The 21,520-nt window shown below is 45.9% G+C and overlaps 6 non-coding genes across 6 annotated transcripts; 1 reads left to right on the plus strand and 5 right to left on the minus strand.

Moving 5' to 3' along the window:
* Positions 1 to 10,938: 10,938 nt before the first annotated feature.
* On the minus strand, positions 10,939 to 11,010 carry trnat-cgu. The gene has a single exon. It is a non-coding gene; the product is annotated as a tRNA-Thr (tRNA).
* A 2,182-nt stretch (positions 11,011 to 13,192) lies between these two features.
* trnan-auu lies at positions 13,193 to 13,267 on the minus strand. The gene has a single exon. It is a non-coding gene; the product is annotated as a tRNA-Asn (tRNA).
* A 3,294-nt stretch (positions 13,268 to 16,561) lies between these two features.
* Positions 16,562 to 16,651, plus strand: trnap-ugg. Its single transcript is given in 2 exon segments — positions 16,562 to 16,597; positions 16,616 to 16,651. It is a non-coding gene; the product is annotated as a tRNA-Pro (tRNA).
* Positions 16,652 to 18,024: 1,373 nt separating this feature from the next.
* Positions 18,025 to 18,097, minus strand: trnaa-agc. The gene has a single exon. It is a non-coding gene; the product is annotated as a tRNA-Ala (tRNA).
* A 2,529-nt stretch (positions 18,098 to 20,626) lies between these two features.
* Positions 20,627 to 20,699, minus strand: trnav-aac. The gene has a single exon. It is a non-coding gene; the product is annotated as a tRNA-Val (tRNA).
* Positions 20,700 to 21,195: 496 nt separating this feature from the next.
* Positions 21,196 to 21,268, minus strand: trnai-uau. The gene has a single exon. It is a non-coding gene; the product is annotated as a tRNA-Ile (tRNA).
* Positions 21,269 to 21,520: the final 252 nt, after the last annotated feature.

A 21,520-nucleotide genomic window follows, 5' to 3' on the forward strand; every position in this document is an offset into this window, starting at 1 on the left:
AAGATATTATTCGTCCAGGACTAACACTGATTGGCGCCCCAACTGTCATCAGGGTCGACAGATCAGCCAATCATGTCGCTGGGAAACGCCCCTCAGTCTCCCAGTCAGTGAAGATTCTCCTGATCTGAATTTCTGCTTTAATACCAGAACATATTTCAAATCGGATTTATTTCTGCCGAACTCTAATCCAGACACCATGTGTTCCCCATGTTGGTTACTGATAATAATGGCCATGCTTCCCGGTGAGTCGATGTTTAAATGTTCACCATGTGTTCTGTGTGTTATCTTCACTCCCAGATATTGAATACATTTTGTGTTTTGTTCCAGGAACAAATGGTGAAGATTCAGTGTCCCAGGATCGATCTGAGATAACGGTTCTGGAAGGACAGAGCATTAACCTGGACTGTAGATACTCGACAGCTGTTTTTAACACTCTGTTCTGGTACATTCAGTGTTGCGGGGATCCTCCGAGGAATGTAATGAAAATATATAGCACGGGCAGTTCAGATAAGTCTCCAGATTTCCCAGCCAGGTTCTCGGCTGTTTTACACAAAGAAAACCAAACGGTTCCTTTAAATATCGCCGGAGCTGATCTCTCCGACAGTGCCGTATATTTCTGCGCGATGGAGCCCACACTGCTGCAGAGTTATAGCGGGTCCCGTACATGAACTCGCACTGGGAGTTCCAGTTATTTCGCAGCAGAGGGCGCTCTCACAATGATAGACGGACACAACTACTCAGCCTGTCAGGGTCACAGGCTCATTAATACAACATCAAAATCAAACACAACACTCAATACGAACAAGTGAGCAGGAACTGAATACTTATATTCGTTAGTTTATAACTTGCATTTGTACTGAAATGAATTTCACAAGTTAATTTATGGTTCGTTAACTCACATTTAGTCTGTTTATGATCTTTCCATTTCTGTCTGAATTATTGTGTGAACCTTTCTCCATCTCAGTTCTCCCCTTCTAGGACCCTTTGATCAAAGTCGATACACAGAGTCTGGATGACTGGTGTATTTTATTGGTTCACAGACATTTGTAGAAAATTGGCACATTTCATGAGGCAGTGGTTGCAGACTTTATAACAAACGCCAAGGTCAGAGTCCCTCGAATATTAATTCTCCTTTCGAGTGTCTGTTTATGTTTTCTGACACAATTCACAAACATGTTTTTCCGTCCTACAATAACCAGACCAGCAAACCCATTCCTAACCCCGTCTGGAAATATGCAGCGATTCTTCTTATAAGGTACTGACTGTATCCCAGCTCGGATTGTTCCCATTCACTGACGGGCAGTTCCCCACCTACAGGTCTTAAACCATCATTGGAGACGCAAGAAAGTGAAGTGAGAAAATGCTGAGAAAGACAACCGATTCTTGATGGTGCGGAATAGAAGGTGTTGCTTCGAACTTCAACCTTTACAAATCAGAGGGCGACAATGCAGCCACCCAGTATCTGGGTTGTATGGGGCTGGTGCGGGCGGGGCATTTCGGAAAGTAATTGTGGAACAAACACATTTCATCGCATTTGAAATCATGGTTTCAATCGGAATTTTAAACATATGATTATTTCCTGTTTCAGCATGTATTTCTGATCTGAGTGATGGGAATTCTGTTTCTCGGCTACTGTCGTCTGATGTTAAGACAGAAGAAGAAGTTGCTGTTTTTAGTTTAACCTTTGATGCTGCCTTCTTGAACCGCTGCAGTCCGTGTGGTGTTCAGGAGAAAGTTTCAGTCTTTCACTTGTGCTGTGTTACTCATGTCAGCAGACAAGCAGCGAGGCAAAAATCAAAACAGCAACAGCACTGCTCAGGCAGCCAAACCTCTCTCTGTATCTCTGGGTGGAGAAAGTGGCTCTGAATAGTTACTCAGGAGCAGGATTCACAGACTGAGTTCATGGTGGACAACAGTCCCACTCCCGTACTTTGTACTGTGTCTTAGAGCTCCTGTCTGTTGGAGTTCGACAGAATCTCGGGCAGATGCAGACATGATGTGGAGCCATCGAGCAGCGGCGATGTCAGCCACACAAACCCACACCGGGGCGGGGGAGGGGACCACATTAATCTCGAATGAAACTAACCCACCTGTTACCAGCAGCGGCAGTAAGAATAAACTTCAGAATCCGATCAGACCGACAGATCCGTTATCAAAGCAGTCTTCAGGGTAACCCAGCATTGCTATTCCTGATCAGCTGTTAATTCTCTGAATCTCAGGGCTGGATGTTCAGATCAGCTCCGGGAAAAAATGTTTCTTACCTTTCAACCAGTCCCACTAACGTCACTCGGTTTACAGACTTACGTCACTAAAACTACACGGAAACATCACACATGTCCTCAGTCTGACTCCACATAGGCGGTGCTCTGCGCATGCGCATTCTCCAACCCACACCCACCAATGCTGAATCTCCTTCACAGCTTCACTTTGTGACCACAAGTCCCAGAGGCCCGGCTCGGGCGGGCACGGCGCAGTTGGTGTTAGACTCAGTTTGATGGACAACAGCGCTGCCTTCGCAGCATTGTCTCTGGTCCTGAAAACTATCGAGAGCTACAGAACACAGATCGATAGGATCCAACATGAAGCGGAGATTCACTTTAGTGATTATCTCCCTGAATATCTTACTCTTCACTCCGTGTGAGTGTGATCACTGTATCTGGCAGGAATATGTCACACATCAGACATGTCATGTTATAGGGACGTACAGTTTCCTTTATTGTATATATTGTTATGTCATGTTGTAGTTGATTGTGCTATATCATATTCTCGCCGTCTGTGTGATATTAAATTATTCATGTTATTTTACATCTCAGATGCCGCTGGCAGTGACGAGTTATCGCAGTCTCCAGAGTCAATGGTGGTTCCCGAGGGAGACATTGCATCCTTGGCCTGTTCCACCACAGTAGCAGGAAATATCCTCCAATGGTACAGACAATACCCGGATGGAACCATGCAGCACCTGGCGAGCGGGAGCAGCGATCAGGGCCGGTCACAGCTCGGTTCATTTCAGCAGAGAAACACAGCTCTCTGAATGTTAGTGACGTTCGAGTGACAGACACCGCCACCTATCTCTGTGCAGTGAGGCACAGTGAACTCAAGGCCATTCAGCGCTGTACAAAAACATGCCGGGTGATTCTGAAAGTGTGTAGCCTGTGCAGTTATCCGAGAGCAGGCATTTTAGTAACACTTCCATGGATATGTTGCAATGAGTGAGGCCTGTTCGTGATTTGCGTTTACTCTTTCATATCAGAAAAGAAGGGTCAGAATCCATTTAAATTCATTTTATTTCTTTAGAAGTCACAACCAGAGAGCACGGGTCCCATGGTGCATAATCCAGTACTTAATATGCAAGAGCCCCGCCAGTATTATTAGAGTAAGAAGTCTTACAACACCAGGTTAAAGTCCAACAGGTTTGTTTCAAACACGAGCTTTCGGAGCACGGCTCCTTCTTCAGGTGAAAGTATTATTAGAAACATGTCTGACTGAATCTCTCAGTGACTGAGAGAAGCAAAGGAACTCGGGCTCTGTTCAGCTCAATGTCCCACCCAGACACAGCACGGGAGCCAGGCCTACTGTGACATCACTGAATATACGTCTGGCTTTGGTCTCATGTGACTTTCTAACTATCATGCCTGGACTTTGCGCCCTCTGCTGGAGGATTCTGTCCAATCCGGTTCACAATGGGGGTTTCTGAATGGATTTAAGGTCATTGATTTGTATGTGGAAAACATCGATGTCAGGAATGAGAACTGACTATCCAAATCTGGATTCTTCTCGTTACTTCTTTCTCTGGCGCTATCTGTCGGAAGGTAGGTCCAATCCATTGCAACTTCACTGGGAGGCAGGCCGCAACCACTCCAGAGCTGGAACAGGAATCCAGACCCTTCTGGCTTTCCAATCTCCTGAGCTATACCCAACCGTCGTTCGCACACAGCATGAAAATCGTCGGTGTGCTAAATAGCGAGGAGGAATGGTATAGATTGCAGGATGATATTGACGGAAGGGCCAGATGGGCAGAACAGTGGCAAACGGAATTTAACACTGATGCATTTTGGGAGGACGAAGTTTGCAAGAAAACACACAATGAATGGCAGGACGCCAAGAAGTACAGGACCGTGGTGTTCATGCCGACATATCCCCGCAGACAACTGGACAAGTAGATAAGGTGGTGAAGAAGACATACAGGATACTTGCCTTTATTAGCTGAGACATGGAATATAAGAGCAGGGAGGTAATTATGGAGCCGTATAAAATGCTGGTTAGTCCTCAGCTGGAGTATTTTGTGCACATCTGCTCGCCACCTTACGGAAAGGATGTGATTATAGCAGAGAGGGCGCAGAAGAGATTAATCAGGAGGTTTTCTGGGCAGGAATGTTTCAGCTCTGAGGAGAGGCTAGATAGCTGGGATATTGTCCTTAAAGCAGAGAATACTGAGGAGGACCTAATCGAGGGGTTACAAAAAACCTTTCCATTAGCAGAAGGGTCAACAATGAAGGGGCATAGATTCAAGGTATGAAGCAGAAGGTTTAGAGGGAATTTGAGCGCGGTGAGAACCTGGAACTCATTGGCCATAAGGCTAGTCCAGGCGGAAACTCTCACATCAATAAAGAAGCGTTTAGATGATGATTTGAAACGCCATTGCATGCAAGGCTCCGGGTCAAGTGTCAGAAATTGGTTTAGACTAGATCGGTACTTAATGGCCAAGGCAAACATGATGTGTCAAAGGGCCTCTTCTTTGCCGTAAAGCTCTACGACTAAGGAGCTAGAGGCACAGAAGCTGCCGATGACGCCACAAGGCCACCTCTCCTTAGGTCAAAGAAAGTAAAGGAGAGACTGTACTCAGTTGCTGAAATGTGAGTGGATCTGTCAATGAAGATGAAACGGAGCTGTTTCAAGCAGATCCTTGGATAGTACAAAGATCGGGGAGAAATAAAGCCCAGGAAAGTTCCATTCATTATCTACACTGCGATTTGCTGAACTACAGAAGAGGTGTCTAAAAAAGGAAGAAAATTCAACAATAACTTTAAGAAGGAAATGTAAAGGCAATTACATGGCTATGTAGAAAAGACTATTTTTGAAAGAAGAATAAGGTAACCATTTCAAAGTGTCTCGGGCAATATAGATCGTGTAGCCTCATCCCTGACTCGAAGATTCTAGATTCTAGTCCGTCATGTCCTTTCCAATATATTTCTTCTCAGTGCCTTGCACAGTGAGCAGGTGCAGGATGGTCACGGTGCAGTGAAGATTCAACCGTCGCTATTTCCGCTCCATGAGTTCCGAGTACAGCTGAGAGTCACCGCACACGTCACTCAATATTCAGACTGCGGTATCCCCGCCCACTGCTTCCGGTTGCTGCTCTCACTCTGACCCAATTGTGGAGAGATTGCTGCTGCTGGTTCATTCCTCTCATTGGCCGGTTCAGCAGTGCAGTGTGACGGGGATCTGTATTTCTGTCTCTGACAGAGGATGTCTCTCATTGCAGAATCACAAACTCAGGAAGGATCATGAGGAACCATCTCGCTTCGCTGCTCGTCATTATCTCACTTCTCAGTCAGTATTTCCTTCCCAGTAACACTCCATTCTCTTCCTGAATGCCGTAACCCTGATTTTATTGTTGGTAAAATGACAGAGATTATTTTGCTCCTGATCGTATTGCTGAATGCGATGCTAACTCTGATTGTCGTTATTGTTGTTACTTCTGTTAGAATGGAGCCACCAGGACACCGTGGAGCAAAAGGAATCTGAAATAACGGTTACAGAGGAAAGTGAAGTCACATTAACCTGCACCTTGAAAACAGGTGCTGCTAACCCTTATGCGTACTGGTACAGTCAGCAGCCCGGGAAAGCTCCAAAGTATATGTTTCTTCTTATTGGACAGACGGTGCAAAGGAGCACCGACCTCAATAATCGGTTTTCTTCTACGTTTGATAAAAAAGACAAGACTACCGAGCTAACGATCAGTAACACAATGATCTCCGACAGAGCCGTGTATTTCTGTGCCATGCAGCCCACACTGCTACAGAGATATGGGGGATCCCGTGCAAAAACCCCAGACTGGCAGTTCCAGCTGCTGCTCAGCAGGGGGCGCGTCCTCATGGGCAGTTCAATTTACAGAGTGAGTGACAAACATTGTAACAAAACATCTAAAAAATAGCAAGAGGTGCAGTCCACCTGCACAGTTAAACCAGTTTACGATTGCAACTTGCATTCATAACAGATGTAAGATTGACGAATCGATCTGTGATTCCAAAACTCCTGCTTCTTGTTCATATATTGGTGGACAGACTCACTCATTCAGTAAACTATCAGGTCTCACTGGACAATAGCAAATGCAACAATTTAAATTAATGTTGAGCTTTTCACATCATTACATGTCCAAAGGAGTTTCAGAGGAGCATTTAGGTCAAATGGTCAAAAACCTGCTCAAAGAGTTCGGTTATTTGGGGCGATACAATGGCTAGCACTGCAGCCTCACAGCGCCAGGGACCCGGATTCTACTCTGGCCTTGGACGAGCTCGTGGCCTTTGCACGTTGTCCCCGGGTCTGTGATGGTTTCCTCCGTGTGCAGCGGTTTCCTCCAACAATCCAAAAATATGCAGAATAGGTGGATTAGATAGATTTAATAAACCTGAATCAGGCCCCCCTTCAGCCTTCTCTGCTCTGAGGAAAACCATCCTAAGCCAATCAGCCTGTCTTCATAGCCGAAACACTCCATCCCCGGCAACATCCTGGGGAATCTCCACTGCACCCGCTCTACTGCAATCAAATCCTTCCTGTACCAAGGCGACCAGAACTGCACACAGGGATCCAGCCGTAACCAGCGTTTCTACAGCTTCATCATAACCTCCCTGCTCTTATGTTCAACGGAAAATAAACGCAAATATTTCATAAGCCTTTCTTAACCACCGTATTTAACTGTCCTGCTGCTTTCAGGGCTCTATGGATACGCATCCCAGGTCCTTCTGGTTACTGTAATTCCGAGCGTCCTACTGTTCATTATATATTCCCTTGCCTTTCTAGCCCTCCCAAATTGCATCACCTCGCAAATTTTCAGAGGCCATTTGCCACTATTCTAAGGTTTTCCTCTTCATTATTAACCACATCAACAATTTTCTCGGAATCTGCGAACTTACTGATTAAACCTCTACCAGCGCCCCTGGGTTACACGGGATGTGGAGCTGAGGCCATGGTCACCTTAGTCCTGATCTCACTGAATTGTGGAGTAGACTCGAGTGGCCGATTAACCAACTCCCTGCTCCCAAGTTGGATGCTCATATGGCAATGAAAAGACCCTGCATTTTCCAGAGTCAGTGTTTGTTACTGAGGGAGACAGAATCGTTGAGCTGAGCCCCCACACCAACAGGCCGTATCCTTCAATGGTGCGGCGATCCCAATGCCGCAGCCGGCTCACGGTACTTGCTGTCCCAACATTATCACATCTTGCTTTATTGCAGCAGAGAAATGCATTCCTCTGATTGCCAGCGACAGGCCAGTGAAAGACAAGGCCAGTAAAATTGGGCAGCCAATACCTGGACATAAATATGTACGCAGAAATCCTGGAAGTTTGTCACTCGCGGAATTATTATAGCGCCAGGAATGTTATAGCACTCAGAATCACAGATACACAGAACCACCAGTTCAGATGAGGCCTTCCGGTCAATCGAGTCTGCACCAACATGTGAAAAATACAGGACTAACTACAGGACCTCATTTGTCAGCACGTGTTCCATAGCCTTGAATGTGAAGACGTGTAATGTGCTCATCCAGGTACTATTTAATGGATGCGAAGCACACTGCCTCTACCACCCTCCCACGTAGTTTACTCCAGACAGTCACCATCCTCTGAATAAATAAGATTTTCCTCAAATCCCCGTAACCTCCTGCCCCTCACCTTGAACTTGTGTCCCCTCGCAACTGACCCTTCAACTAAGGGGAACTGCTGCTCCCTATCCACCCTGCCATGACCTTCGTAATCTTGTACACCCAAGACTATGCAACTTCTCTTCATAACATAAATGTTCCATCCCAGGCAACATAATGGTGAATCTCTTCTGCTCCCCCTCCAGTGCAATCACATCCTCTTATAATGTGGCGCCCAGAATTGCACACAGTACTCCAGCTGTGGCCTCACGGCAGTTCTGTACAACTCCAATATGATCTCCCTGCTTTTAGAATCCATGCCTCTATTGTCCTGCAAGTAGGGACGGTGCGGCGGAACAGGAGTGGTACAGTGGTTAGCACTGCTGCCTCACAGCGCCAGGGACCCGGGTTCACTTCCGGCCGTGAGTGTGCAGTTTGCACTTTCTCCCCATGTCTGCGAGGGTTTCCTCCGGCTGCTCAAGTTTTTTTTAAGACCTTATCAGAGTTACAAAGCTAGAGCTCAGAGTGTGGACAGGGGCAAATCCATAATGCAGCTCCATGCCTGCTCCAAAAACCAATTCAAATTGAATCCAATTCATGGCCCCCAGAAGAGAGACATACCAGATCCACGCATTCCACCTGACCTCACGGTCATCTTAGCAAAAAGTCCGAGAAGCGATTTCCTCCCACAGTTCAAAGATGTGTAGGAAATCTGGATTGGCCTTGCTAAATTGCCCTTTAGCGCCCCTTCGTCTCAATTGGACGAAGTCTGTCCCTGATCTGCGTGGGAATCCAACATAAAACATGTCGTGTCAACAGAAACTTCAGGTATTTTCGATCGACAACTTGATATCTATCAAGGTCTAAACCTGGCACCATGTGCTTCCCATGTCCCAGACTGATAGTAATTCTCATGTTGTTCAGCGGTTATTGTACATAATAATAATCTTTATTAGTGTCACAATTAGGCTTAACATTAAGACTGCAATGAAGTTACGTTGAAAATCCCCTAGTCACCACATTCCGACGCCTGTTCGAGTACACAGAGGGAGAATTCAGAATGTCCAAATTACCTAACAGCATGTATTTTTGGGAATTGTGGGAGGAAACCGGAACACCCTGAGGAAACCCATGCAGACAGTGAGAGAATGTGCAGACTCCACACAGACAGTGACTCAAGCTGGGAATCGAACCCGGGTTCCTGGAGCTGTGAGGCAGCAATGCAAACCACTGAGCCACAGTGCCGCCCATTAAGTACCTTGTACATTTAGTACCGCAGCAGATATTGATCCATTCTGCATTTCGTTACAGGAACGGGTAACGAGGCGTCTTTGTCCTTGGACTCATCTGCGAGAGCAGGCCATGATTTTCGTCCATCTCAACTCCTCATTTGAGTGCCTCCCTCTGCTTGGTAGTTAGATCCCCCGGTTTTAAAGTTACAATAAAATGTGCAGTTTAATAGACAATAATAAGATGATAAGGCCATTCGACACAGGAGCAGAATTAGGCCACTTGGCCCATCGAGTGTGCTTCGCCATTCAATCATGGCTGATATTTTCAGCCAAAGCTCTCAGGATTTCCCAAACTATTCCTCTGTCGATCTACACAAGGACAGAAAACTGTCCGGTAAATAGACATGATTGCTTGCCTGAGCCCGGGATCAATTCCTTCTCGGAAAGGAACCTCAGTGATGCTGTAAACACTCACTCAGCGTTGTGTACGGGGCTTTAGGTTTTCTCTAACGCTGTTCCTCAGTGAGCAGTAATAGACCTCCCCATCCTCCACATCGAATGCGCTTATACTGAGGTAACTGTTCTGTTTAGATTTGTCAGCAACCGCCAGATATCGTCCTGAACCCACATCTTTCTTCATTACTAAGGTGTTGGTGATAATCAATCTCGGTGGCTGTGCCGGTTTCTCCTGATATCATTGCATTCTGTACATGTTGGGGCCTTTATATTGGCAATTTAACTTCACCGAACCCCCTTCTGGGACAGTTATTGTCACTGCTGACTGGGCTACTGGATTGAACATTGCCGGCCTGCGAAAGTGAAGGAATGAAATGAACAGATTGTTGTTCCTTTATAAAGTTAGAGTTGTTTTCAATTAGGAGGTGCTTTTTAGCGTCGCTAGTCCACTTAGCCTGTACATCTAGGTTGTGGGAGTAAGAATGTTCAAACGCCACACGGGCAGTGATCTGGGACCGGGATCGAACCCGTGTCCTCAGTGCAATGAGGTAGCAGTGCCAACCATTGCACCACCGTGCCGCCCGAGTTGATATAAATCTACTTCTATCTGCGGCATTTTTTGGGACCTCTGATGCAGGCACTTCATAGACATTCCCGATCGTTAATTACACATAGCCTATGTGTATTAATATGCTAATCTGGTTTAATTAACACTGTAACTACTTACTGTGCCAAAGCGCCGCCAGTATTATCACTAACATATCTGACTGAATCTCTCCCAGTGAACCGAACTGGACTGAGTCAGGGATTGTGTCGGAGAGAGGGAATTTAGTGCAGTGCAGGGGGAGGGTCTATTGTGACATCACTCGCCTCCCATCCTATCGGCTTGGCCGACACCATCAGGTGAGTTTCTGACGCCCGTGCTTGAATTTGGCGCCCTCTGCTGCCGGATTCGGTTTACTCCGTGTTAGAATTCGGCTGTTGAGTGGATTCAGTGTTGACTGCAATGCATATCAGGGCGAGAAACCTGGACAGAAATCTAAATTTCAGCTGTTAATACACTATCTTTGTCACTATAGGTGTTTCTAATCAAAAAATGATGCTTCTGTAGTTCTCGGTTCACACCATGGATGCGATGAAGTCGAAAGAATGCCAAGATTTTGGTGGACATGCGGCGGTTAGAACTCAGAATAATAGCAGTTTATTGTGGTTCTGACGAAGAAGGTACAAAGGGGAACTGCTCTGAACATCGCTTTTTTCAGAGACCAAATTGTCTGGAATTATTTTCATTAGCTGAAGGTTAAATGTCCTATAAAGAAGATAGGTGAATGATATTTCATGCTGCAAGTGTTTGCGAGACAATGAAACATCTTTGAATGGATCAGCACCGAGGTACGGGCGGGATTTGAACCCGCGATTTTTGGTTTACGAAACCAACGCCTTTCCTCTTGGCCACCGCACCTTATGCAAGCAAGTGAGGTTGATTGCACTGTGAGTTGTTATCATTTGGAGTCTGGCGCAACAATTGATGAGAGAAGAAGAATCAATAGAACATTTCAAAAAGCATTGTCAGAACTTGAGAACGGAAAACCCCGCGGGATTTAAATGCAGGGTAAAAAGGGCAATAGAAAAAGTTATTTCAAATAGGCGCAGGTAGCGTCAGTTCAATCTGCCCCCAGCCCTCCGACACTGTATTGTTCTCAGTGAGTTGAGCAGGTGCAGGATGGTCACGGGATGCTGGATGCTCAACTGTGGCTATTTCCGCTCCATCACTTGTGACTGCAGCTGATAACCGCCGCACAATTTTCAGCTTTGAGTCTGCGGTGCACCGGTCACAGTTTCCGTGTGATGCCCTCGCTCCAACACCATTGGGATATTCTGGACATTTCTGCCGCTGCTCGATTCCTGTCATTGGTTGGATCAGCAATGCAGTGGGACCTGAATCTGGATTGCTGCTCTGACAGATAATTGCCTGCCCTGAAGAGCGATTGATTCAGGAACGATCGCGGGGAACTGCCTCGTCACCCTCTTCGTTATGATCTCGCTACTCAGTATTTCCTTCACTGCAAAACCCCCATTCTCCCCTTACTGAGTAACCAGATATTATTGTTAATTAAATAATAATGAGTATGGTGCAGGTGACCGTTACGTTGGTCAATATGAGGCTGATTCTGAATTTTGAGATTATTATTGTTTTCTGTTCGTTTCTATCAGACTGGAGCCACCAAGACCCAGTGGAACATCTGGACGCTGAAATGAGGGTTAAAGAGGATACTGACGCCACACAGCAGTACAATCGATCCTGACGATCCTGATACACAGTCGGCATCCGGGCAGCCTTCACGGTTCATATTCCGTCTGATTGGAGAGAATCTGCGCAGCAGAAAATGTAGAAGTGATCGCAATATGGCACATATACAGAGAAATATCAGCACACAAATATAGAGATCCCTATATGTGTCTGTGCCGTCAATCACATTATAGCAGAAAGGCAGTGGGTCCCAGAAACAAACCGACACCAAGAGGGGTAGGGGTATATGTGTGTGTGTGTGTGGGGGGGGGGGGGGGGGGGGGGCGGTGATATTCATCTCTCAAGGTGGATGCGAGAGGGCGGTCAGAAAGACCATCGCAATTTATTATTATGTGAAAATGGAGCAAGACGGGTTATTGGATTGGATTTGTTTATTACCGAGGTACAGTGAAAAGTATTTTTCTGCAAGCAGCTCAACAAATCATTCAGTACATGGAAGAAAAGGGAATTAAACAAAATTCAACAAAATACAAGAAAATACATGGGACTACATAATAGGGCAGCACAAGATATACAATGTAACTACATATGCATTGGCATCGGTTGAAGCACACAGGGTGTAGTGTTAATGAGGTCAGTCAATAAGAGAGTCATTTCGGAGTCTGGTGACAGTGGGGAAACTGCTAACCATCTCCACTTCGTCCACGTTGATGCTGATAGGGGTTTGGACAGTACTTTGCTTCCTGAAGTCGATGACCAGCTCTTTAGTTTTGCTGGCATTGAGGGAGAGATTGTTGTCGTTACACCACTCCACTAGGTTCTCTATCTCCCTCCTGTATTCGGACTCGTCGTTATTCAAGATCCGGCCCACTCTGGTCGTATCGTCAGCCAACTTGTATTGTAGATGGAGTTGGAACCAAGTTTTGCCACGCAGTCGTGTGTGTACAGAGAGCAGAGTAAGGGGCTAAGTACCCAGCCTTGCGGGGCAACAGTTTTGAGGACTATTGTGGAGGAGGTGTTGGTGTTCATTCTTATTGACTGTGGTCTGTTGGTCAGAAAGTAAAGGATCCAGTTGCAGAGTGGGGGTGCCAAGTCCCAGGTTTTGGAGCTTTGATATGAGCTTGGCTGGGATTATGGTGTTGAAGGCGGAGCTGTAGTCAATAAAGAGGAGTCCTTGTTTTCGAGATGCTCTCGGGATGGGCGTCGGGCCAGGGAAATGGCGTCTGATGTGGACCGGTTGCGACGGTGTGCAAAGTGAAGTGGGTCAAGGTGTTCCGGGAGGATGGAGGTGATGCGTTTAATGATCAGCCTCTCTGACCTGCTTGGTCTGCTTTCAAAGCCAGCGATTTAGCCCTGTCCTAAACAGATATCATCCAGGAGTGGTACAACAATTCGTCTCTGGGTGGCGATCGAACCACCAACCTTTCGGCTAATAGCCGAACGCGCTAACCGATTGCGCCACGGAGACGACAACAGGATCACAACTCTGTGCATTTCAACAGTGACGGCCAATCCTCTGATTGCCAGGGACCGAATGAGAATGCTGGTAATATTGGTCCCCTGAGGCAGTGCGGAAAATATCTGGAAGGACCGTACACATGGTCCCGCGGGCATGGACATTTGTGAGACGTGGAATCATCACAGGCCCGTGGATTTTACAGAACTCACTTGGACAGCACCACACTTTCGTTGAAACACGTCCCTTATCTGGGAACCTCCATAACAGAAAGCAGGAAATGTCAACATAGATTTGATGTATTTTCGATCAGAAAGTCGATGTTCCGCTGAAGATTACTGGGGGCTCAGACTCGTTGGCATAAGGTCGACCTAAGTTAACGGTCCTGGAAGATGTTATTATCCCCACATCTGAGAACTTTCATTACTGCTGCTCGGAAGTGGATATTCCAAGCTTAAATTTACTGTGCATCGCGACATGCTGATTAATCTCACGAATCCGAAACGGCTCCTCTATTGACCAATACAAGGACAGAGACGGCAATGCAATTGTGGAGAAATAGACCTGAATATTTTTCTGAATCCAGATCAAACCATCCTCCGGTACAAGGGCAGGAACGCAAATTTACTGGAATTGAAAATACTCTCTGAGGCTTTCGTACGTGGTTGTAGCTGCTTTGTGGCACTGTGCTCATTGCACAGTAATAGACCGCTCCATCCTCCACACTGAGCGCGTTTATATTGAGGTAACCATTCTTTTTAGACTTGTTGGCAGCCGCCAGGCATCGTCCTGAGATCTCCTCTTTCTTCATCGTCAATATGTTAATGATGACCAATCTCGGCGGCTGTACCGGCTTTTGCTGATACCATAGCATGTGGTACATGGTCCTGTCTGTATATCCGCAATCTAACTGTACTGAACCCCCTTCTGATTTCTAACCTGTCCCGGTTTTTATGAAAGGTGATTGTGAAAGACGAACTTTGTTGTCCTGTCGACAAATGCCGCCAGACTACCTGAGATGTTGCAGTACTTTTGGCGTTCTCCGCAGATGTTAGATTGATTTTCGATGGCAATGACAGTATGCTTTGACTCTTTTCGTGGGGCTCGTTGGTCTAGGGGTATGATTCACGCTTTGGGTGTATCGCTGTCGGAATTTGCGAGAGATCCCGGACGAGCCCTTCGATGAGGTTTTCCGTTGGTCAAACCGCATGTTTTCTTCATTTCTTTGCGGCGGAGACAGCGGGATTCATTCACATTGGGTTTCCTTTGAGAAGCTGAGCTCAAACTGCAGGGAACCAATACGTTCCCGAGAAGCTTGTCTATGTGTGGGCATTCACATTTCTATTGACTAATTCTGGTGGACTCAGACAGCTCTTTGTCCCTTTCCTTTTATCAGTTCAACAACTTCAGACAGTGAACTCTCACTTCTCCCTCCACCACATGTTTTTTCCATCAACTTATCATTCCTTCCATTGATATGTTTTACCCTCAGCATTGCCCACCTCCCCCCAGCCCATACCATCCTACTTGATCAATCTGATCCCTGTTTGTAATTGTTCTCTGACGCACTGCTTACCTTTGTTCTGCCATTAACACATTCTGACCGCTTGATGCGCCATCAGCACCTTCCTTAGCCTTGATTAGCCTCATTTACATTCCCTTTTTCTTTCTGTCCGAGACATTTTCGTTATTTCCCACCTATTGCTAGCCCTCTATCGAGGCCCAATACACCAGCCCCACCCCCACCCCCCCACCCACAATCGTCTGAATCTCCAGTTCCAGTTCTCCAGCTTTGACAAAGAGTCCACTTGACTGGAAACGACAGCTGCCATTTCGCTCCCCAGAGGCTGTCAGACCTGCTGAGATTATCCAGTATTTTCTGGTTTTGTTTCCATTTGAAGCATCCGCAGTAACTTGCATTTGTCACACATTTAGACATGTTTGAGATGGTGATTAAATATGTTCATTTGTAAATCGCTGAAATTCTGTTCTGGATAAACTAGCTGCTAAGTGTGCGAGGTGTGCCAAGATATGAAAATTCTTCACCTCTCATTGCCTGCCGAAAAATCAGTGCTTGGGCCTCAATGTTCAATTCAGTTTAGTGGCTCATGTGAGACGAAATCTCATAGTCCTGGAACACACGAGTTTCCGGCAACATTCAGGAAACAGAATTATTTTGTGCCCAATAATTGTGCAAAAATTCCTCATAAGAAATGCTAAATGTTCGATGTTTCTGCGCGGTTTCGAACCGGGTACTTTTCGCATGTGAGGCGAATGTGATAACCACTACACTACAGAAATTGCTGGCAATCAATGAACGTGCGGAATGTACAACCTCACTGTGTTGCTGCAGATTCTGAAGGTCTGTTTGAGAGGCCAGGTCCCTTGTTGCAAGCGACAGCTGTTTCTTAAATTAACACATGTCTCAACATATAAAGCCGTGAGATGTAGAAATTCTATCGAAATTAACATAAATTATATTTTGCTTAATGTCGGTCTTAAATTTGTGCTCTTTGGTCTCGAGGTCTGGTTCTCGTTTAGGGATTTTCAATCAATGCCTTTGGGAGAGGTCGTGGGTTTAAATCCAGGACAGGCTCTTTTCTCCAGGTCAGAGATTATGAATTGTTTGCGATGCTGACGGCGGGGTTGATTTACATTGGCCCACTCTGAAAAAGATTTCTCAGGACTCGGAATGTTTCCGTCGTTTCTCTCCCCACAGATGATGCTCGAGAGAGAGAGACAGTGTCTGAGCTGGAGTGCGTTTGGATACAATTGATGCTCCAGATCTGTGTTAACCACAGGGACGTGACCCATCTGATCAACAGAGCCAAAGTGGAGAATTGAACTGACTGGGGAGCTGGATTTAACGCTGACCTCCCGGACCTCGGCGTCGTGAAATGTTCCAAAGAAGCTCAACAGCCACTCGAGGAACAGCAGCGCATCTTTCCACTGGGCTCAATACAGCTTTCACACTCAGTGTGTGTTCAGCAGTTTCACACTGTAAATGCTGCACCCATTTTGTGTGTCGTCACATCGCAGATTTGGGTTTAATTTCTCCTGACTTGCACCCTAGAAGATCCCTTTCCTGTTGTTCTGTTTCCTCCCTCTGTAATTCACTTGGTTAAGACGTACCACATTTCTAACCTGTCCCGGTTTTAATGAAAGGTGATGGTGAAAGACGAACTTTGTTGTCCTGTCGACAAATGCCACCTGACTTCCTGAGATGTTGCAGTACTTTTGGCGTTCTCCGCAGATGTTAGATTGATTTTCGATGGCAATGACAGTATGCTTTGACTCTTTTTGCGGGGCTCGTTGGTCTAGGGGTATGATTCTCGCTTTGGGTGTATCACTGTCGGAATTTGCGAGAGGTCCCGGGTTCAAATCCCGGACGAGCCCTTCGATGAAGTTTTCCGTTGGTCAAGCCGCATGTTTTCTTCATTTCTTTGCGGCGTAGACGGCGGGATTCATTCACATTGGGTTTGCTTTGAGAAGCTGAGCTCAAACTGCATGGAACCAAACTTATCATTCCTTCCATTGATATGTTTTACCCTCAGCATTGCCCCCCTCCTACCAGCCCATACCATCCTACTTCAGCAATCTGATCCCTGTTTGTAATTGTTCTATGAAAATTCTTCACCTCTCATTGCCTGCCACCTGACTCTCTGAGTTGCTGCAGTAATTTTGGCGTTCTCCGCAGATGTTAGATTGATTTTCGATGGCAATGACAGTATGCTTTGGCTGTTTTCCCGGGGCTCGTTCGCTCCATTGACAAGCTGGTGGCGGACTCTCCTGTCGCTTCCTATTTCAACTCACTGTCCTGCTCTCATGTCCACATATCCGATCTTGGCCTGCTGCAATGTTCCCATGTAGCTCAGCACAACGCCGAGGAGCAGCACCCCATCCTCCGAAAAGGCACGGTACAGCCTTGCGGATTTTACAGTACGCTCAACAACTTCGCACCGTGAAATCACTCTTCCCACTTCACCACATGTTTATTTCCATCAACTTATTATCATTGCTTCCACTGATAAGTCTTCCTCTCCCATTGTCTCCCCCTCCCCATTCCCCTAGCCGATCGCATCCCTGTTGGGAAATCCGCCCCTTGTTCCTCATTGTCCTCTGCCATTAACACATTCTCATCTTCTAATCGCCTCTGTCAGCACAGTCCTTAACACTGATTAGAAACATTTACATTCCCTTTTTCTTTCGACCCAACACATTTTTGTTATTCTCCACCCATCCCTGGCCGTCTGTCGAGGCCCAATGCTTCACGCTCCCCCCACCACCCACCCCCCACCCCCCACTTCCCCCACACACACCGCCAGTCTACACCTGACCAAAGATCCAGTTGTCCAGCTTCGACAGAGTCACCCAGACTCGAAACGACACTTGCCATCTCTCTCCACAGAGGCTGTCAGACCTGATGAGACTGTCCTGTGTTTTCTGTATTTTTTTCCCATTGACGCAAACGCAGTAAGTTGCTTTTATCGTACATTTAGACATGATTGAAATGGTGATTAAATATGTTCATCTGCATCTGTAAACCCAAAAGATTCTGTGGTGGATGAACAAACTGCTAATATCCGAATCTTGGCAAAAAAGGGAAGGCTTTTCTTCCCCTGGCGTCTTGAAAATTCAGCATTTCTGACTTTGTTGCAGGAATTTTAATATCTCATGAGAGACCAAATCTCATGTTCCTCGAACGTGCGAGATTGAGGACGAAAGGTATTTTGTGCAAACATTCGTCTCACAAAATGAAAAGCACGCGATGTTTCTGCCCGGTTTCGAACAGGGGACTTTTCGCGTGCTGGGCGAATGTGATGACCACTACACTACAGAAACTGCTGGGAGCATCGCAATCAGTGGCTCTGTGCAATGTTGAACCTCAATGTACTGTTGCAGCTTCTAATGGTTCCGCTGAGAGGCCATGTAACTTATTGCAAGAAGCCGTTTCTTTAAAACTGATGTCTCAACTTATCAAAGGATCAGATATTGAACTTTGTTGAACTGGAGATAAATTATGTTTTGCTTGAAGTTAAATTGAGAGGGCAGGGCTTTCATAAGTAACCACAACTGAAACGAGAATTGGTGATGCCCTACTCACTTTGCTCTGCACCGGGAACCAGCTGTCCAACATTTTTGGGTTGAAATCTTTATCAGAGTGGGCCAATGTAAATCAACCCCGCCGTCAACATCGCAAACAATTCATAATCTCTGACCTGGAGTAAAAAGCCTGTCCTGGATTTAAACCCACGACCACTCCCATAGGCATTGATTGAAAATCCCTAAACGGGAATCAGACCTCGAAACCAAAGTGCACACATTTAAGACCGACATTCAGCAAAATATAACTTATGTTAATTTCGATATAATTTCTACATCTCACGGCTTTATCTGTTGAGACATCTGTTAATTTAAGAAACAGCTGTCGCTTGCAACAAGGGACCTGGCCTCTCAAACAAACCATCAGAATCTGCAGCAACACAATGAGGTTGTACATTCCGCACGTCCATTGATGATGAAGACCAGTTACGAGATTGAGGTAATATTTAGCGACAGACGAAACTGGAAACACAAGATGTGTCTGCCCGGTTTCGAACCGAGGACCATTCGCGTGTAAAGTGAATGTGATAACCACTACACTACAGAAACAGCTGGCATCGCAGATTCCAACGGACCTGTGTCACCTTCAACTCAACTGCCTTGTTGCAGCTTCGCATGGTTCGGCTGAGAGGCCATGTCGCTTCTCACAAGAACACGTCTATTTCTTTAAAACAGATGTCTAAACTTACAAGCCAGTAGAAGAACCTATATTGAACTGAAGAATTTGTTCAGCAAATCTCTAACGGCGAAATGCTCTCTTCTATTATTAATGCAGCATTCTGAAATCCTACAGAAAAAAGCAACCGACTTTACACAATATTTGTTTCGTTATTCAATGCTTGAGTTGAGTTTAAGAATTGACAATTATGTGTTTCTTATATTTGACCTCTTTGTGTTTTGGTGTGTAAAATGCTGCAGCCTAAATACCGTTCATGTAGAAGAAAGGAGGGGTAATTGTAAATCAACTTTGAGCCTGGATTCCCACACTGGCCCCTTGTTCCTCATTGTGATCTGCCATTAACACATTCTAATCCTGTTTCTCCATCAGGAAGACCGTTTTTTCTTTCCCAATGCTGGTTCAGTTAAGTCTCTGGCATTTCCTCTAAGTCAGTTACAGTATCGTTTGTGTCTGTCCTTTTGAGTCCAAATTACTTTCAGACATCCTTCAATCTGGCCTGTTGCATTTGCTGATCCCAATGCCATCTACTCTGCATTGCAGAGACTAAATGCCGACTGGGTGACCACTTTGCAAAACACCTTCGCTCCATCGACAAGCTGGTGGCAGACTCTCCTGCCTCTTGCAATTTCAACTCACTGTCCTGCTCTCATGTCCACATGTCCGATCTTGGCCTGCTGCAATGTTCCCATGTAGCTCAACACAACGCCGACGAACAGCACCCCAACCTCCGAATAGGCACGGTACAGCCTTGCGGATTTTACAGTACGATCAACAACTTCGCACCGTGAAATCACTCTTCCCACTTCACCACATGTTTATTTCCATCAACTTATTTTCATTGCTTCCATTGCTATGTCTTCCTCTCCCATTGTCTCCCCCTCCCCATTCCCCAAGCCAATCGCATCCGTCTTGGGAAATCCGCCCCTTGTTCCTCATTGTGATCTGCCATTAACACATTCTAATCTTCTAATCGCCTCTGTCAGCTCAGTTCTCAACACTGATTAGAAACATTTACATTCCCTTTTTCTTTCGACCCAACACATTTTTGTTATTCTCCACCCATCGCTGGCCGTCTGTCGAGGCCCAATGCTTCACCCTCCCCCCACCCCCCCACTTCCCCCACTTCCCCCACACACACCGCCAGTCTAAACCTGGCCAAGATCCAGTTGTCCAGCTTCGACAAAGAGTCACCCAGACTCGAAACGACACTTGCCATCTCTCTCCACAGATGCTGTCAGACCTGATGAGACTGTCCTGTGTTTTCTGTTTTTCTTTCCCATTGATGCATACGCAGTACGTTGCTTTTATCGTACATGTAGACATGTTTGAAATGGTGATTAAATATGTTCATCTGCATCTGTAAACCCAAAAGATTCTGTGATGGATGAACAAACTGCTAATATCCGAATCGTGGCAAAATAGGGAAGGCTTTTCTTCCCCTGGCGTCTTGAATAATCCGTATTTCTGACATTGTTGCAGGAATTTTAATATCTCATGAGAGACCAAATCTCATGTTCCTCGAACGTGCGAGATTGAAGAAGAAAGGTATTTTGTGCAAACATACGTCACACAAAATGAGTAGCACGTGATGTTTTTGCCCGGTTTCGAACCGGGGACCTTTCGCGTGTTAGGCGAACGTGATAACCACTAGACTACAGAAACTGTTGGGAGAATGGCAGTCTGTGGCCCTGTGCAATGTTGAAACTCAATGTATTTTTGCAGCTTCTAACGGTTCCGCTGAGAGGCCATGCAACTTATTGGAAGAAGCCGTTTCTTTAAAACTGATGTCTCAACTTATCAAAGGATCAGATATTGAACGTTTGTGACCTGGAGATAAGTTATGTTTTGCTTGAAGTTAAATTGAGAGGGCAGGACTTTCATAAGTAACCACAGCTAAAACAAGAATTGATGATGCCCTGCTCACTTTGCTCTGCATCGGGAACCAGCTTTCCAACCCACTGAACAAAAGGGGATGCCAAAACTAGGAACTGCGAGCTAGCAAGGAGTCGAACCTGGAATCTCCTGATTCGTAGTCAGACGCCTTATCCATTGCGCCACTGGCCCACAGCAGTTATTGGCTTTTGCTATTCCTCGATGATGAAGACCAGTTACGAGATCGAGGTAATATTTAGCAACAGACTAAACTGAAAATACCAGATGTCTCTGCCCGGTTTCGAACCGGGGACCATTCGCGTATAAAGCGAATGTGATAACCACTACACTACAGAAACAGCTGGCAGCGCAGATTCCAACGGACCTGTGTCACCTTCAACTCAACTGCCTTGTTGCAGCTTCGCATGGTTCGGCTGAGAGGCCATGTCACTTCTTACAAGAACACGTCTATTTCTTTAAAACAGATGTCTAAACTTACAAGCCAGTAGAAGAACCTATATTGAACTGAAGAAGTTGTTCAGCAAATCTCTAACGGCGAAATGCTCTCTTCTATTATTAATGCAGCATTCTGAAATCCTACAGAAAAAAGC

The sequence above is a fragment of the Scyliorhinus canicula genome, unplaced genomic scaffold, assembly GCF_902713615.1.
Source record: "Scyliorhinus canicula unplaced genomic scaffold, sScyCan1.1, whole genome shotgun sequence".
Taxonomy (NCBI): Eukaryota; Metazoa; Chordata; class Chondrichthyes; order Carcharhiniformes; family Scyliorhinidae; genus Scyliorhinus; species Scyliorhinus canicula.